The 19,443-nt window shown below is 48.8% G+C and overlaps 2 long non-coding RNA genes across 2 annotated transcripts in view; one reads left to right on the plus strand and one right to left on the minus strand.

Annotated features, from left to right (window-relative positions):
- LOC310667108 overlaps positions 1-14,434 on the minus strand; it is a 38,477-nt gene extending 24,043 nt beyond the window's left edge. Inside the window, exons 1-2 of the long non-coding RNA XR_014506174.1 lie at positions 14,222-14,434; positions 8,813-8,946 (exon numbers count right to left, since the gene is read on the minus strand). This is a non-coding gene — a long non-coding RNA (uncharacterized lncRNA). The remainder of the gene's footprint in view (positions 1-8,812; positions 8,947-14,221) is intronic.
- The window catches only part of LOC310667111, a 46,719-nt gene continuing 35,294 nt past the window's right edge, over positions 8,019-19,443 (plus strand). The window contains exon 1 of the long non-coding RNA XR_014506177.1: positions 8,019-8,112. This is a non-coding gene — a long non-coding RNA (uncharacterized lncRNA). The remainder of the gene's footprint in view (positions 8,113-19,443) is intronic.

A 19,443-nucleotide genomic window follows, 5' to 3' on the forward strand; every position in this document is an offset into this window, starting at 1 on the left:
CGTACTGTTAAAGGTAAAGGTAAAGGGACCCCTGACCATTAGGTCTAGTCGTGACCGACTCTGGGTTTGCGGTGCTCATCTCGCTTTATTGGCCGAGGGAGCCGGCATACAGCTTCCGGATCATGTGGCCAGCATGACTAAGCTGCTTCTGGCGAACCAGAGCAGCGCACAAAAACGCCATTTACCTTCCTGCCGGAGCGGAACCTACTTATCTACTTTGACATGCTTTCGAACTGCTAGGTTGGCAGGAGCAGGGACCGAGCAACAGCAGCTCACCCCGTCGTGGGGATTCAAACTGCCGAACTTCTGATTGGCAAGTCCTAGGCTCTGTGATTTAACCCACAGCGCCACATGAGTGGAATTCCCTGATCTGGGCCTAGTGCCGAGTATGAATCCACAAACTCTCCACGCCAAGAACGAGTTCCAAACTTTTGCCGCAGACTGTCTTTAAACTTGTTACACAAACCTGTTGTAAATACAAATCAGCCCATTGCTCTTAAACAACTAGCAAAGCAGCTAGGTCTTCTTTAAGTTCTCACTTGTTAATGTAGTCCATGAGCAGTTCTCTTTCCGGTCCCAGGGTGAGATTCAGTTAAGTCAGATAAGTAAGAATCTGGCAGCTTCTGAGAGAGACCTGGACTCCCAGGGATGAGTCATCAATTAACATAACATTGAAGCAAAAGTCTCCGCTCTCCTTTTCATAGCTTTAGCTGCAGGAGCACCTTCTACACTTGCCACAGTTCTTGGCAAAACAGGAATTCTGCAAATGCAAACCTCCCTATAACAATTCATGCATGTTAAACATATCTTTTATAGGTACATGTCTGTGCACAATATCTATCTATCATCTATCTAATCTATCTATCTATCTATCTATCTATCTATCTATCTATCTATCATCTATCTATCTATCTATCTATCTATCATCTATCTATCATCTATCTATCTATCATCTATCTATCTATCTATCTATCATCTATCTATATCTATATCTCTCTATCTATCTATTCTTCTGCTACTCCTGGGAGCAGTTGCCCTGGATTCACCCCTTTGCAGAATAAGCAAAAGTGGGCTCTGATTTATGAAGTATGACCAAATAAATATGCTAGTCCTTAAGAAACCACAAAACTCTTTGTGTTGTTTCTGCTGCAGGCAGCAGGACCACATGGCTGACCTAAATTCTGGGAGAACATCGCATATCTCTAACTTCCTCCTACCCTATGAGTCTTACTAACTGACTGAATGTTCTGTTGTGTCAGGCTGCAGGCAAAAAGCCAATGGGCAGTTGGAATGGCGCCACTGACTGGCCATCTGCCCTTACTAAGCCTCTGAATATCTGGCTGCCATTTCAAATACATGCCCCGTGATTCTCAACTTAGAAAGGAAACTTGGCATAACTTCATGAACTGTCAATATACTTCATGATATTTCCTGCTCATTTTGCTCCTTCGTCAGGGCCTGGATTAAGGGACAGCATTTTTGTGGAGTCTTTCCCCCTCCCCCTGTTTGTGCCGTTAGCTGTGATATATATTTTTAGTGCAGTCATATATATTTATATGACTGAATTAAATTTGTGTGCATTTCTTCCAATATGCACATTATTGGATGTAAATTTGCCTAATCTGTGAAATTTTTGCAAGCAATCCCCCTATTATAATGCAATAGTTATAGATAGAAGAGATCTATATCTATACTTATGCATTTTTTAAAGAATGCTTTCGTTTGGAGAACTGCACCATAAAATTCGGATAACAGCAATTAAGTTCGCTGCATTTCAGTTTGTATATCGGCTCAGGGAGTGCAGAATTTCTCTTCATCCCTTGCATTTTTCTAAAAAATAAAAAATAAATAAAAAGGAGGGTCATGATTTATTCTGAACTAATGCAGATATTAAAACACCTGACCTATTTTTCATTTCTTGACTTCTAGCACGGGTTGTGGAGGTGTGTGTGTGTGTGTGTGTGTGTGTGTGTACTGGGGGGGGGAGAGCGATTCTTCCCTCTAACTTCCCCTCCCATTTATCGAATCTCGTTCTGCCTACAAGTTTTTTTTTTTAGTACAAAATAAAAAAATCTCCACCACTGTGTAACTGCTTCTTCTTATTCATTATTTATATAATGTCTGCAATGTACAGGAGGTGTTACAAGATTAAATAAGACAGACCCCTGGCGAAAGCTTACGCTTTTTTAATTTTTATTTTGAAAACACCCTAGATGACTGGGGAGGCGGGGGAGGGGGGGGATAAAATCACCCAAGGCAAAGGAGGAGAACGCTAACTGATAGCAGACCACAGAAATGGATTTCGAACAAGCTTGTTTACATGATCTAGCGAGGGAGGTGGTGCAAGCCCAGGAATGGTGAACCGGGCGGTTATTATCCGGAGCAAACAAATCTTGTTTACAGAGGCAGTGAATTGCTGGGAGTGCATTAGTTTCATCATATTCCTTATTTATATACACAGCATTTGGTCTCCACAAGATCCGACCTTTCCTTCCATTGCTGATGATCAGGCTCTGAGTGTTGATGTTGGCGCCTTCAATGGGGGTGGGGGGTGGGGAGTGGCGGTTTCCTCAGGGTTCGGTTATATCCCGCATGCTTTTTAACACTCCATGAAACCGCTGAGTGGGGTCGGGTTGCCATATTTGAAGAGCAAAAAAGAGGACACATTTGCCGACTTCTGCTTTTAACTATGGATTGCTGTGATGACTCATGAAAAAGAGGACGTGTCCTGGAAAAAGAGAAGATATGGCAACCCTAGTTTTGGAGTACGTTGTCATCCAATTTGCAGATGACATCAAACTGGGAGGGGTAACTAATGCCGCAGAAGACAGAATCGGGATCCAAGATGAACTTAACAGAATGGACCCAAACTGGGCCAAAACTAACAAAATGAATTTCACTAGGGACAAATGGCAGGTTCTGCACTTAGGCAGGAAGAACAAGCTGCACAAATATAAGATGGGGGGCGCCTGGGTTGTCAGTAATACATGTGGAAAGGATCTGGTGGTCTTAGTAGACCACAAGCTAAACACGCGTCAACAATGTGATGCAGCAGCAAAAACCGCTAATGCTACTCTAGGCTGCATCAGCAGAAGTATACTGCTCAGGTCAAAGTAAATCTTAGTACTGCTCTATTTTGCTTTGGTCGGACCATGCCTGTACTCCTTTTGACACCAAAGAGAAACATATCTGTTTAGACAAGCCTACCTAGATGTTAGGGACACGGGTGGCGCTGTGGGTAAAAGCCACAGCGCCTAGGGCTTGCCGATCGAAAGGTCGGCAGTTCGAATCCCTGCGGCGGGGTGCGCTCCCGTTGCTTGGTCCCAGCGCCTGCCAACCTAGCAGTTCGAAAGCACCTCCGGGTGCAAGTAGATAAATAGGGACCGCTTACTGGCGGGAAGGTAAACGGCGTTTCCGTGTGCTGCGCTGGCTCACCAGATGCGGCTTTGTCACGCTGGCCACGTGACCCGGAAGTGTCTCCGGAGAGCGCTGGCCCCTGGCCTCTTGAGTGAGATGGGCGCACAACCCTAGAGTCTGTCAAGACTGGCCCGTACGGGCAGGGGTACCTTTACCTTTACCTTTTACCTAGATGTTTAGAAAGTTGATGTGAGTCAATTGTGAGGGCAGCCTGGGAGTCATTTTGGACTCACAGCTATCCATGGAGGTGCAGGTCAATTCTGTGTCCAGGGCAAGGGTGTTCCAAGGGGGGCAGGGAGCAGTCTGCCCTGGGTACCATTCCAAAGGGGTGTGTGTGACAAAATGCTGACCCCTGATTGGTGGCACCCCCCCCAGGCATGCACCATGGCTCCCGGGACATGTGCCACGCCCCTGGGACGAGTACCACTGTTATGTACTGAGTTCTGGGTACCAGAACAGGATGCTTCACCTCTGGGCCAGGGCAGCTGTCTACCAGCTGCATCTGGTACGCCGGCTAAGACCCTTTCTGCCTGCAGACTGTCTCACCAGAGTGGTGCATGCTCTAGTTATCTCCCTCTTGGACTACTGCACACGCTTTACATGGGGCTACCTTTGAAGGTGATGCGGAAACTGCAACTAATCCAGAATGCAGCAGCTAGACTGGTGACTGGGAGTGGCTGCCGAGACCATATAATACTGGTCCTGAAAGAGCTACATTGGCTCCCAGTTCGTTTCCAAGCACAATTAAAAGTGTTGGTGCTGACCTTTAAAGCCCTAAACGGCCTCGGCCCAGTACACCTGAAGGAGCGTCTCCACCCCCATCGTTTAGCCCAGACACTGAGGTCCAGCGCCAAGGGCCTTCTGGCAGTTTCCTCACTGTGAGAAGTGAGGTTACAGGGAACCAGGCAGAGGGCCTTCTTGGTAGTGGCGCCTGCCCTGTGGGACGCCCTCCCACCAGATGTCAAGGAAATAAACAATGATCTGACTTTTAGAAGATATCTGAAGGTAACTGTCAGGAGTGCGTGCAGGAGCCGGACCCTGTGACCAGTAGGGCTTCGCAGGACTGGGGCCTTCCTAAGTTTGTTCTGGAGAGGCAAGGCGCGGCCGCATAGGTGAGGCCGCTTGGTAACTCGCTGCACCTGGTGGCAAGAGCTGGGAAGGGATATAAGGTCAGCACTTCCCTTCGGCTCTTTGCCACAGCAGCTTGTTTCATGCCTTGCTGCGTTTGGCTTCTTGCTTCCTGATCCTCAGACCTCTGCTTCTTAACTCCTTGCTTCTCGACCCTCGGACCCTTGACTTCGTGACTCCCTGCTTCCTGACCCTTGGACCTCTGGCTTCTGGACTCTCATTCCAGCTCCCACCCTGCCATCTTACCCCCGGTCCCAATGTCCTCAGCCAGGACTTCGACCGCCCGTAAACCGGACAATGACAGCAGCCCTGTTTAGGGAAGTTTTTTATGTGTGATGTTTTGTTCTGTTTTTAATCTGTTGGCAGCCGCCCAGAGTGGCGGGGACACCGAGCTGGATGGGCGGGGTAGAAACAATAAAATTATTATTATTATTATTATTATTATTATTATTAGTTTTTAGCTTACTGCTCTTAACTTTTCAAACTTTTAAAATTATTGTTAATTTTTCTTGGTGATAATTCTATTGTTGCATCTTTTTGGAAAAACTGCTTTGAGGTTTGGTTTGTTTGTTTTTCTATCAAGTGGCGTATGAATGTTACGGACCAAACAAACAAATTTGTTAGTTGGTTTTGGGCAGCTCAAAGCATTTTACAATGCTTTAAACAAACAAAAATACATTAAAACCAGCATTAAAAACCAATCTCAAAGATATATGTATTTTTAATTTTTTTTTTAAACCCCAGGTTAAAACATCCTGCCCACACAAAAAGACCATATATGCCAAAGGCATGATGAAACAGCAAAATGTTTTGGCGTGGTGCCTAAAGTTATGTAACAGGGGAGAGCATTCCACAATTAGGGAGCCATCACTGAAAAGGCCCATCCTTGTATTGCCACCCTCTGGACCTCCCATGGAGGAGGCACACAAAGAAGGGCCTCAGGGGATGATCACAGGGTACAGGTCAGGTGGCTGTCTTCTTTAGCTACAATGGAATCTCCATATCCAGCAGCAGTCTACCTGTGGAAGCCAGGCATTGGAAACAGATGCATCCTTTTGAGAGGTGCTTGAAAGCCCCACCCTCCCACTTTGCTGGGGGGGGGGGGATGACACTCCTCCCCCCATGCTGGATGGGCCTTTGGTCTGATCCCGTTTGCTTTTCTATCCAGGCTCTGTCAGGTTCCTTTTGGAACAGCTCCTTTTAGCATAATTTAGCATAGGAAATTCAGAGAGGCCTCCCCCTGCCTCTTTGTTTCCTTTTCCCGATGAGAAGAGCTGATAAAATCAAAGGGAGAGATAGCAATCTCAGGCAGTTAAAGACAATGCTCTGTGTAGCTATGTGGGGAAAGGCAGAGAGGTTTCTCAGGATGCTGTTATTACCATGGAAATGAACCCCAGGACAGCTCTCCTCACCCCCACAACGTGAAAGAAATGGAGTCTGCTGGCATGCGCTCATCAGATACACCATTGCCTTCTTCCAATTATTCCTCGGCTGCAGTCACAAGGCAGTTTACCCCAATTCCCTGACTGTTAATTTCTGTGTTGTATTTGCAGACCTTCTAAGTGCCCACTGGCAGAGGAAGAGGCATGCGGGGGGAGCGCACCGCCCCCGGCAGCATGAACCCGGCTGGCTGCCATCGTGGCTGACACCCCTGCCCGCGCTGGGTGCCACGCCCCCAGGACACAAGCCACAGGACGCAAGCTACGTCCCTACAGGGGGCGCAACATGCCCCCGGGGTGCGTGCCAGCCCCACCCCCACCTGCTCGCCGCCCCCCGGTGGTGGAGCATGAAGCTCCGCCACTGTATGTGCCCCTATTTTCCAGGGACAGTCCTGGATTTACAGATGCTGTCCCAGTTTCTGATCTGATCCCAGAATGTCCTACTTTTCCTTAGGATGTCCCTATTTTCATTGGAGAAATGTTGGAGGGTAGGGAGTTTTCCACCGTGGAGTTAAGAACTGGCGGGATCTAGGAGGCTAAAGGGGTCTCTTGCTCACTGTCCTGCTGTTCGTTCGTTCATTTTTAAAAGCAAAGTTCAGCCAAATTAGTTTTGATTCCTGCATTCGAGGAGGTTGGACTAGACGACCCATTGAGTTCTTTCCAACTCCTCAATTCTGACTCTAAATACCTCCAGGAAGCCACAAGCAGGGTCTGAAGGCCACAGCCACCGCCAGTCATTCATCCGGCAAGTAGCAGGCAGAAATTTATGCCAGACCTCCAAGTCTCATCTGAAGTCCCCAGGTTTGCCTGGCCCACTCCAGGTGGCTGGCGGAGGGCCTGAAATTCCAGGCGGACTTGTTGTTTAGTCGTGTCCGACTCTTCGTGACCCCATGGACCAGAGCACGCCAGGCACTCCTGTCTTCCACTGCCTCCCGCAGTTTGGTCAAACTCATGCTGGTAGCTTCGAGAACACTGTCTAACCATCTCGTCCTCTGTCGTCCCCTTCTCCTTGTGCCCTCAATCTTTCCCAACATCAGGGTTTTCAAGGGAGTCTTCCCTTCTCATGAGGTGAGCCTCATTAGGTAAAGCCTCAGCTTCAGCATCTGTCCTTCCAGTGAGCATTCAGGGCTGATTTCCTTCAGAATGGATAGGTTTGATCTTCTTGCAGTCCATGGGACTCTCAAGAGTCTCCTCCAGCACCAGAATTCAAAAGCATCAATTCTTTGGCGATCAGCCTTCTTTATGGCCCAGCTCTCACTTCCATACAATCCAGGCAGACTAGAGTGCCTTAAATAATTATAATAACAACAATTTTTATGAAGACTCTGCATGCAACTTCAAAACCTAGCAGGAGCTGGTCTCAAAATATAGCATAGACACTCTTTGTGGGGAGGGGGGGCAGTGGCTGCCCGCTTCCACTCCAGTCTCCCAATTAACCTCCGTCTCCAAGGCCTGACCCCATAACAGCACTGCAGGCCACCACCACCCCAGGACTCAGATTTGGTCCCTGAAATCTTTGGGGCTGGTTTGCTCCTGACCTGGCAACCCAAAATGCCTATGCACACGGAGGTCCTGAACTTTCACAAGAAACGGCGAGGGTGGGGCACTTTGGATATGCTCAGAGGCACGTAGCCAGTCAAGTCAGATTCCCTCCCCCCCCAAGCAAACCTCAACTATTTCAGTGTCAAGTTGAGTCGGTTGCCCCTGATAGGACCAGATGAGGGATTTTCTTTTTCTTTTTTTAATGCTGAGCTGAACTTCCCACTTGAATGAGCCGCCTTGAAATTCCTTCCCCTGTTGATGTCCTTGCTCTCCCAGCCCTCCCCCCTCCCCATTATAACAAATCGTTCTGGAGATAATTACAGATGGGGGCTATTTATAGCCTGCCAGGCATTCTCTAAAGAGGAACGTTGGCTGTTCTCTACAACACATGTGGCTTTGATATAAATATAGATATTGGCTAATTATCCAAGAGCGGGAAGTTACAACGTGAATGTAGATATATAACAGCAGGGAAATAACAGAGGGGATGGTCTCCCTCTCACTCGCAGTGGTTGCTGCTCCCTTCTCTGCAGGCCAGCAGGCAATTAAAAGGGGCTTGTCTGCTGCTGTTCTATATATCTGTGGGGTGAGGATCCCCTCTTTCCAGTTTCAGGGCCGCATTCTTTTTAAAAAGATTTTCTTGATTTACAAAAGTGTGTGCAATGTCTCTCTCTCATATTCCCCCCCCCCCCATGTATCATTCTTACATATCAGTTTCATTTGTTGAGACATTAGGAAGAAAAGAGGGAAAGAGGTGGAGGGGGGGAAGATGGGTGGGGGTGAGGTGGGGTAGCAATGTTTCTATTTTACTTACTATATGTAGGGTTTGGTGTCAGCGTTGCTTGTGCAGGTTCTTTGCTGTTCGCTTGTGTTACTTTGGTGGTGGGGTTGGCCTAGGGTGTGGTTATTCATTTGTGGTTGGCTGTGGTGGTCTTTGTTTTTCATGTGTGAGTGGAGTGGGTGGGTGTTTTGGATCAGAATTTGCCTTACCAAACATCTTCCAAGACAATAATGCCCACTTACAAGACAAAGAACTCATAACCCACCTACTTTCAGCAGCCAGAAGCATCATAGCCAGACACTGGAGAGACCTGTCAGGAGTAAGCATGGACCAATGGTACCAAATAGTATGGGAAACAGCCCTACTAGAAAAATTAACCAATAAAATGAAACTGACAAATAGAAGAAGACACCTTCATCCCAGTATGGCTCCCCTTTATCACATACACAGCCCAACAAGACAATGACAAAAATCCACCAACAGCATACAAATCAATATGGCTAACCTGATCCAAAACACCAGCCACATTCTTTTCTGGGCAGACTTCTGGGGTGGGCGGAGTCAGAGGCAAAGTGGGCGGGACAACAAATGTACATTCTCCCTTTGTGGAGTTGGCAGACATGCCTTTCTACCTTCCATCTGGACAAGCAAGAGGCATGGTCAGCATTTATATCCCAGCTAGGCAAAAGCACTCAAGGAGGGTGTGAATCATAGAGGGATCACATGGGTCATCCAGTCCAACCCCCTGCAATGCAGGAATCATTTTTCCCAGAGTGTTGCTTGAACCCATGACTCTGAGATCAAGAGGCTCATGCTCTACTGAGAGTGTGGCCTGAGGAGAGTCCCAAAGGCCATACAGAAAGGACTGGAGGGCCAGATTTGGCCCTCAGGCCTGATGTTACCTACCCCAACAATATATGAGAGGCTGCAGCCATTCATTTGGGCGAAAGCCTCTCCCAAATGCCACTCCCCCTTAGGACCAGATGGGGGCATCCTTCCTCCTCCCTGCATTAGGGAGCTGCCAGAGCTTTTCTGAGATCTGCAATGCATGGATTAGTCTCCCATTCCTGCCTCTCAGGTCTATTTGCAAGGCAAGCCATCAACCCATCTCTGACTTAGGTAGGGTAGCTAATAGCTGCAGTGCTTTACAGGTCAGGAAGCAAAGAGGTCTCTGAAGGAAAGGTGGCATTCAGATGTAGCTCTATCATCTATCTATCTATCTATCTATCTATCTATCTATCTATCTATCTCCTGTGCATTAGAAATTCACATCATGTGAAATTGATTGACACGGTCATGCATCCCAGTGTTTTCAATGCCATTTGTTTCAGAGGCAGCGCTAAAACACCCAGTGCTTCACCCCATATCCCTACTCCCCCCCCCATTTTTTTACTGGAACTGACTGTGTGGGGAAAGGGAAGAGATTATTTACAATCATGAGCAAACCCTGGGAAGTTCAGTAGGCCCTGCCTGGCCTGCCTGGAACGACTCCCAGCTCCGAGTCTCTCCATTCCCTGATTAATTTTTGTAGTGGCTCCTTCAGCCTTGGCAGGTTGACAACTGTCGGTAACAGCCAGGCTGCAGTCGTGGAAAGTGTGTGTGTGTGTGTGCGAAGTGTGGTGGGGGAAAGGAGAGAAACATCAGCAGCTTTCTCTGCAATCTGTTGGACGCTGCCCAAAGCCAAGACCTGTCCTCCTGCCTTCTGAACTACCGCCTAGGCTGGCAGACACCTCCATCCACTGGCTATTACTGATGCCAAGTCTGGAGAAGGGCCGAGACGTGATGCGAGGGGAAGCATCGCTATAATACATGACCCGGCTTTGAAGGGGGGTGGGGGTGGGCGGAAGAGAGCATTGTGCTCAAGGTGAGCAGCAAAAAGCTGAGCATGAACCACTGTGGGTGGGACTGAGCTTCCTGAGATTACCTGCTCTCTCCTTGTTACCCATCAGGTCAGAGGATATAAACATATAAAGTATGGGAAATGGTAGTAATTTTCATGGTCGGTCTACGGGTGATTGAACTCCCGGGCTGAGGATGTCGGGACCAGTGGCGTAGCATGGGGGTGCAGGGGGGGCCAGCCGCACCCGGCGCAACATCTGGGGGTTAGGGGGCGCAAATCCACGGGTTAGGGGGTGCAAATTACTTGCCTTGCCCCGGGTGCTGACAACCCACGCTACACCACTGGTCGGGACCGGGGGCAAGATGGCGGAGTGGGAGCAGGAACGAGAGTCCAGAAGCCAGGGGTCTGAGGGTCAGGAAGCAGGAAGTCACGAAGTCAAGGGTCTGAGTGTCAAGAAGCAAGGAGTCACGAAGTCAAGGGTCCGAGGATCTCTAAGCAGGGAGTCAGGAAGCCAAGGTCCAAGGATCAGGAAGTAAGAAGCCAAATGCAGCAAGGCAGGAAGCGTGTTGCTGCGGCAAAAAGCCGAAGGGAAATGCTGACCTTATATCCCTTCCCGGCTCTTGCCACCAGGTGCAGTGAGTTACCAAGTGGCCTCACCTGTGCAGCTGCGCCTTGCCTCTCCAGAACAAACTTAGGAAGGCCCCAGTTTTGCGAAGCCCTACTGGTCACAGGGCTTGGCTCCTGCATGCACTCCTGACAGTAATCAGTGAGTACTATGACAAAATGTTGCAGTGTGTTCATGGTTCTAGGCTCTCCATGCCATAGAATCATACAACTGTAGAGCTGGATGGGACCCCCAAGGGACATCTAGTCTAAGGCCCTGCAATGCAGGGATGTATTTTTTAGCTGCAGGATCCCAGACAGATGGCCATCTAACCTCTGTTTAAATACCTCCAATGAAGCAGAGTCTACCACCTTCCTAGGTGTTCTGTTCCACTGCTGAACAGCTCTCACTGTCAGAAAGTTCTTCCTGCTGCTGAGTCAGAATCTCTGTTCTTGCAATTGGAAGCCATTGGGTTCGGTGCTACCCTCTGCAACAGCAGAAAACAAGCTTGCTCCGTCTTCCATGGGACAGCCCTTCAGATGTTTGAAGATGGCTATCCTATCAGTTCTCAGTTCCATTTCTCCAGGCTAGGCATATCCAGTTCCCTCGGCCGTTCCTCATAAGGCTTGGTTTCCAGACCCTTGATCAGCTTGGTTACCCTCTTCTGCATACATTCCCCCTTGTCAACATCATCATCATCATTTTATTTGTATGCTGCCTTCCCATAGTTAAAAAACAGTGCTCAAGGCGGCTTACAACATGACAAGATTTACATTTACCAACATGACAAAAGTCATAAACAATAAATAAAACACATCAAAAAGTACACAACCAAACGGAAAACAATTTCCACATAAATAATAAAACCTAAAACCAAGAATACAGCATTAATATCAATCACAATTTAAAATGACATAGATAAAAAATAAAAGCAATTAAAATAAACAGGGAGCCCTCCCTGCCCTGTCCTTTATGGAGCCTATCAGGCCCCACCCCAAGCCAGGTGGAGAGAAGCAGGGCAGGGCCCTTCAGCCTCCCAGCAGGTCAATCCTGGGCAACAATATGGTTGCCCTCCTCTGCACACATTCCAGCTTGTCAATATCCTTCTTAAATTGTGGTGCCCAGAACTGGACACAGTATTCCAGGTGTGGTCTGACCAAGGCAGAATAGAGTGGTAGTATTGCTTCCCTTGGACCATAAAGAAGGCTGATCACCGAAGAATTGACGCTTTTGAATTATGGTGCTGGAGGAGACTCTTGAGAGTCCCATGGACTGCAAGAAAATCAAACGCATCCATTCTTAAGGAAATCAGCCCTGAGTGCTCACTGGAAGGACAGATCCTGAAGCTGAGGCTCCAATACTTTGGCCACCTAATGAGAAGAGAAGACTCACTGGAAAAGACCCTGATGTTGGGAAAGATTGAGGGCACAAGGAGAAGGGGACGACAGAGGATGAGATGATTAGACAGTATTCTCGAAGCTACAAACATGAATCTGACCAAACTGTGGGAGGCAGTGGAAGACAGGAATGCCTGGCGTGCTCTGGTCCATGGGGTCACGAAGAGTCGGACACGACTGAATGACTAAACAACAACAACAACAATTGCTTCCCTTGACCTGGGCACTATACATCTGTTGATGCAGTCTAGAATAGCATTAGCTTTTTTTGCTGCTGCATCACACTGTTGACTCATCTCAAGTCTGTGCTCAACTAAGATGCCTAGATCCTTTTCACATGTACTTCTGAGGTAGTCGAACAACTCCTAGCAAGCGCATTCTTGCCAGCCACTGTGAGGTGCAATCTAACTCTTGCTGCAAGTCCTTCTTCATGGAAGTGGAGACTGTGGTCCAAGAGGCCAAATCTTTCAAGTGCAGGGCAGGTGGGTGTGTCTTGTCAGAGCTGGCCTTGTGGGCCAAACTGGGTGATCTGGTGGGCCTAGTGATACCTGTGAGCTGGAGGTTCCCCACTTCTGGTGTAGACACACCCAGTGACAGCAGAGACCTAGAATCATAGAGCTGGAAAGGGCTGCAGCGGTCTTCTAGTCCTACCCCCTGCAATGCGGGAATCTTTCACCCAATGTGGGGATCAAACCCATGACGCTGAGATTAAAGTCTTATGCGCGACCAACTGAGCTATCTCAGGACAGCACCTCCTCTCCTGGTTGATTTTATAGATGGAGAGTAGAGCCTTGTCCAGTGCGAGAACTGCAGCCCCTGGGGAAGTAAATCTCCCTGACTCCTGGGTGTCTGAGTGTTTGCACTGCAATCTTTATGTCCCTTTTATTAGGGCAATTACGCTCCTTGAATAATACATGGCATGTATGCAGTAAGGGTCAGCCAGGCAGGGATGATTTAATCCATGAAGAAAAGGCCTCAGGAGACAGACGGTTCAGCATGCACTCAGGACAAGGAATCCCCCAAATTTCTTCGTCTTAGTTCTTAATGCACTTATATATCACGTTCCTCCCTTCAAGGAGCTCAAGGTGGTATATATGCCCCCCCCCATATTATCCTCAGAACAACCCTATGTGTTAGGTTAGACTGAGAGTTGGTGACTATCCCAAAGTCTCCCTGGGAGCTGCATGGCTTAGTGGGGATTTGAACCCTGGCCTTCCAGGTGCTTTTCAAACACTCTAGCCACTACGCCATGCTGCTGTTAAATCCCCTCACCCCAAGTGGAGAGATAATATCCCATCTTAGTTTCTGTTGCTCTAGAGCAGGGGTCTGCAACCCGCGGCTCCGGAGCCGCATGTGGCTCTTTTACACCTTTGCCATGGCTCCAGGGCGGATACTAGCGAGGGGAGGAGGGGCATTGTGCGCCCCGACACTCCCCACTGTGGCGGGTGCTGTACTGGCTGTGACGTCGCATGGGGGCGGTGCGTACGCACCATCCCGACGTCACCTTCCCGCCCGCCTGCTACATTGTAAGGGGCATGTACGCTGGTCACTGTTTTGAAGGGGAGTGAAGAACACACACACACACACACACACACACACAAAGGTAACTTGTTAATTTAACGTTTATTTCTATGAGGAGGAGTAATTCTGAGGGGTCAAACAAAGAAATAATAAAAAAGTGACAAAAAAGTTATTTTTATAATGATGAGTTTTGCGGCTCCCAGTTTTTTTTCCTTCGGAAACGGGTCCATGTGGCTCTTTTTGTCTTAAAGGTTGCAGACCCCTGCTCTAGAGAGTAGAACCCAAACCAACCAATCCATCAACCAGCCAACCAATGGATTCAAATGACAATAAATGAGATTAGAGCTGGAAGAGACCCACAAGGTCCATCTAGTCCAACCCGCAGCAATGCAGGAATCACAACTAAAGAATCCATGGCAGATAGCCCTCTAACCTCTGTTTAAAGACCTCCAGCAAATGATAGTCCACCATCTTCCAAGGGAGCCCTCTCCACTGCCAAACATCTCTCACCATCGGAAAGTCAGAATCTCCCCCAAGGTAATTTGAACTCACCAGTTAAGGTTCTGCCTTCTGGAACTGCAGAAAGCAGGCTTGTTCCATCTTCCATGTGGCAGCCCTTCAGAGATTTGAAGACAAATGGAGGGGGGGGGGCATGAAGAAAGCAGCCCATTGCAGCATGGTAACATTTCCATCCATTGCTCCCCCTTCTTTTACCTCTGGCTCCACCCACCTCTGGCATTTGTTCCTCAGAATATTGTCCAGAAAGTGCACCTCAACCTGAAAAAGTCCCCCCACTAGTTTACTGCCTGTGCCCTCCCTCCCTCTGTCTCCTATGTGCCGTTTTCCATTATTCTGGCATAGCTAGACCTGCAGTGCTTTATGAACCAAGAAGCAATTATTTAGCGAATATCTAATTGTCCTAGGGCTGAGCCCAAACCACCCCCTGCTTTTCACAGCCCTGTTTGCAAGAGACCATTCCCCCCTTTGAAGGTTTTTTTTTTTTTTTAAAAAAAAAATCCTGTTGCTTGTAATGTTGGTGTAAAAAGAACTGGTTTGTATCAGCTACTGTGCCATTTTAATTCTGCCAGCATGCTTTGTCATTCTGGAACATCGGGGTGGGGAGATTACAGTGGCCAGTGGGGTCCCACTTTTGGGGGTGATGGCTGCCATTCTCCCCCCGCCCCTTCTACATCCCTGAATCATATTGCATCTGGGGAATAGAGAAGGACAGGTGGACTCCTGGAGAAAAGAGCATTGCGCCTCACAGTGAGACACAAAGTTTTTAAAAGAGGAAGTCCTGCTACCCCAGTTAATGATGCATCATTTTATTGCATTTCTCGCCTTGAAATTGCTGGAACAGCATCCTGAAAATAGAGAATGTCCACTGTCTTTTTTTAATCAGGGAAAACTCAAGCACAGGCGCTGTTGTCCAAAACAACGGTTTCTGTGGAGACACAGGAGGTGCCTGTGATCCTTCTGAGAGAGGGTGGGGAGCTGTCTTGGCCCAGCAGGCCGGATCTTTATCCGCTCCCTCCTGCAAGGTCAAAGAGCTCTCTAGACAACAGGTCCAGACGCGGCCACAACTGAAACTGGCACATGCAGCAGGAAATCAGGCAAAGCTGGAGGTCATAAGGCAATCCCCAGTGCGTAGGAATCAAGAACCCGGTTGGTTTTCTTCCTCTCCTCTCCACCGCCCCCCAAAGAGCACGATTTATCTTCGTCAAGGAGAGAATTAGGGGGAAATTACAGAAAGGCAAAAGGGTTTATCCAGAGGGCAGGCCACCCTTTCCAGAACCTGCTTCTCCAAAGACCTTTTTCTGGCTCTTTTCAATCCCGCCATCAATCCAGACACCAGCCAGCCGAGCAGCTGGAAAGGACAGAGAGGGGGAGTGGAGCAATTTGTTCTACTTGGCCACATGTGAGCTCAGCTCATTTGGTTTGGTGGATAAGAGGATGCTGAACTGAGCTGCACCCGTCCCTCGGTATCCCAGTGTGGGTGCTTTCCCGATGCTATTTTTCTAGGAAAAAAGAGGTGCTGGAACACACCAGGAACACCTCCCTTGTTCTCTTATAATTGCAATGGCTGCCAGAAATGAGAGGTGCCAGAAGTGAGTTCCAGTGAGTTCCAGCCCCCTGCCCCCCCCCGGATGTTTGGCATCCAACTCCCGTCAGCCCCAGCCAGGTGCTGGTTGGGCTAATGAGAGTTGGAGGCCAAACATCTGGGGGGGACCATCTTAAAGGTAAAGGGACCCCTGACCATTAGGTCCAGTCGTTGCCGACTCTGGGGTTGCGGCCCTCATCTCACTCTACTGGCTGAGGGAGCCGGCGTACAGCTTCCGGGTCATGCAGCCAGCATGACTAAGCCGCTTCTGGCGAACCAGAGCAGTGCATGGAAACGCCGTTTACCTTCCCGCTGGAGCGGTACCTATTTATCTACTTGCACTTTGACGTGCTTTCGAACTGCTAGGTTGGCAGGAGCAGGGACCAAGCGACGGGAGCTCACCCCGTCACGGGGATTCGAACCGCCGACCATCTGATCGGCAAGTCCTAGGCTCTGTGGTTTAACCCACAGCACCACCCACGTCCCATAGGGACCATCTTGGCACAGGCTAAATTACAGCTTATCTCTGTGTTTTCACGTGGTTTTCTGCTTGGGCGACGGGGTCAGTGCCCCCCCACCTCAGCCTACACCCCCACCTGCCTTCCTCCTTATTTACAGCCAGCTCACAGGTGGGCCCTGCTTGTCAACTTCCTCCCCCTCTTTACTCTCAATGTTACCCTTTGTGGAGCTCATCAGAGAGAAGGGCAGTGGCAAAACTGGAACTCACTGGCTGTGCCTGCCATTGGTTCTGGCTCCACCTACTGGTGGCTTCCCTGGCTTCTACCCAACCAGTCTCGATGGTCACCTAGCCCAATGTGCTGCAATTCAGAAAGCCCAGCTAAGATCACAGCAACTTTTCTCCTCCATGTCCTTCTGAGTTGAGCCAAGCCACTGTTTGACCTAGTGTGCCATCTGAACCCAGGCTCGTGGTTTAGCTCTGCTGGACGTGCTACAAATTGTAGACCAGGGCTGTGCAACAAACCCGGCCAATTCTCAAACCGAATCAGGTCAAATCAGGACCAGTCCAAAAAGATTTGAAGCTATTTGTGCCAATCCAAAGCTCAAAACAGTATTTTTTTAAAAATAAAAATAGCAAGACAGACAGCCTCCAAAGTCATAGAGCTAAAGCTTGCTTATAGTCTGTAGAGAGCTGACCACAAGGCCAGATTTGGGCAGCACACTAGGTCAAACCACAGCTTAATTCAGCAGCAGGATGGCCAGGCAGGAGCAAAGTAGCTGCAATTGCCTCTCCAGGAGGCTGCCTGCTTGCTCACTGTCAAATATCAGCAAAGAACTAGTTGGGAGTTGGGTATGTTTAGCCTGGGGAAGAGAAGACCGCAAGGTGATAGGAGAGCCATCCTGCTGAATCTGAGGTTGTCCAAATTGACTGGGATAGCTCAGTTGGTAGAGCATAAGACTTCTAATCTCAGGGTCGTAAGTTTGAGCACCATGTTGGGCAAAAAATCCTGCATTGCAAGATTTCAGGGTCCCTTCCAACTCTACAATTCTGTAATTCTATTATTTGGAGCATCTCATGCCCTCCTCCCACCAAAGGGGTGCCTTTTCTTATGAAATCAACCTCACCTCTTACTTACCCCCAGGTGCTGAATGTGGCTCAGCCTTCATTTGACTAGAATTAAGTGTCTCTGCCTGTTACTTGCTCTGGCACCAACTCCTGTTGGGCTCCCCTTACTTCTGCCCCACCAGCCCCAATGAACAACAGCCAACCATTGCCTGGATGCCCGGAAAGGTGGATGCCTGCTCTGTTATTTCAACCAGGATTGAAAGAACCGTTCAACTATAGCTCCATTTTGGGATACATTTGCATTTCTCCCTTTCTCAAACAACCCAGATCCCGGATTTCTGAATTACCTTGTTTTCTTTCTGAAGTGGAACCAATTTATTATGGATTCCCCATCATTCCAACTCAAATTATTATTTCTGAATTTTATACAAAGCACAGCGCTTGTACAGTTTAATGCGGCTTTCTGTTCTGATAGTTTCTTTGTGTCTCCCCCGCACACCTCTGCAGCTCCCCTGCACAGTTTGCATATTGATAATGTGCTGCGAACGCGAGCTTGATGAGACTATTGGCAGCTTCTGCAGCAGAAGGAAATATGGAGTGGCAGGGCCCACTCTGCCGACACCGCTGCCATTTGGCTCCTCCCCTCCCTGAACTGCCTCCAAGCAAGCTGGTCATGATCCCAGGTATTACAAATAGCAAACTCATAGCCCGGTCCTTGTTCAGCCAAAACTGCTTTAAGGGAAGATCAACAGACTTGGAAGAAGAAGAAGAAGAAGAAGAAGAAGAAGAAGAAGAGTTTGGATTTGATATCCCGCCTTTCACTCCCCTTCAGGAGTCTCAAAGCAGCTAACATTCTCCTTTCCCTTCCTCCCCCACAACAAACACTCTGTGAGGTGAGTGGGGCTGAGAGACTTCTAAGAAGTGTGACTGGCCCAAGGTCACCCAGCAGCTGCATGTGGAGGAGTGGGGAAGCGAACCCGGTTCACCAGATTACGAGTCTACCGCTCTTAACCACTACACCACACTGAATCCTAAGATGTCCACAAGTTAAAAAGTAGAGAAATTGCCTCCCACCCCAAATGACCCAGTGATCCATGAGCAAGCTCAGTGGTCGCAGAATGCCAGCTGACTTTCTTTTTTTAAGGGGGTGGAAGAATAGTCTATCCTGGGGGGAAAGCATGGCTGGAATCTTCAACAGGTGCCCACTGCCTATTTGTGGCAGCTTCACTCAGTAATAAAAATTATGCTGATGCCTGCGCTTGCTTGTTTTCCTCTTTCCTCCCCATCCTATTTTCCTTTTGTGCCATGCCAACTGGATGGCAAGCCTGCAGGAGAGACGGCCCTTTTTATTTCAATATATCCATCAAAGCGCCTAGGAGGCAAGGAATGAATAAAAAGGAAGGCAGGACCGATTGGTACAAGTGCATTGAGAGTCTTTCTATGGGGCATGTGCATTTGTGCTGTAAAAAAAGGTTCAGTAATGCAGTGTGTATGGGGTTTACCAATGCACCAGAGTAACTGGCCATGAGGAGACCTAGGTTGAAACCCAAAGCCTTCCCTGCCAAGATGCTTCCAGCCTTTGCACTGCAAACAGGGCTCTCCTCACCCTCCATCTTTGGAGAGGAGGGGTGACTCAGGGATAGGAGCTCCATGCACATCACAGAGGGCACATCCAGGTCTGAGGTCCTGCATACCGTGCTCAGGTGCCCTGAACCCAAGAAAACAGGGAGCCATCTCCCATCACTGGTGCTGTCCAGGGTACTGATTCACATCAGACCCAGATTCCCAAATGCATCCACTAGCATAGGGAAGGCAAGCTTTCTGCAGAGGCAGGTGAGCAGCCAGTGGCAACATGCCAATGGGTGGGGCCAGAGTGGGCAGTGACTGGGTCCAAGGCTAGTGATTTGGCCATTCATACGCACCCAACATGAGGAGAGGATGGCCCTCCTCATTCACCACAATCCATATGGAAATCACGCCGTGACCCTCACTGTACATCGTCTGCTCCATGTAATTTATGCACCCAAGGCACAAGACCAGCATTTGAAATTTGCCAGGCACCTGGCTATCGGCCACTTGCAACTAAGTGAAGATGCCCTGATGTCTCCACCATCTGGAGATGCACGCCTGGGGATCCTTGGATCGTGA

The sequence above is a fragment of the Podarcis tiliguerta genome (genome assembly GCF_965153285.1).
Source record: "Podarcis tiliguerta genome assembly, chromosome: 16".
In the NCBI taxonomy this organism is placed as follows: Eukaryota; Metazoa; Chordata; class Lepidosauria; order Squamata; family Lacertidae; genus Podarcis; species Podarcis tiliguerta.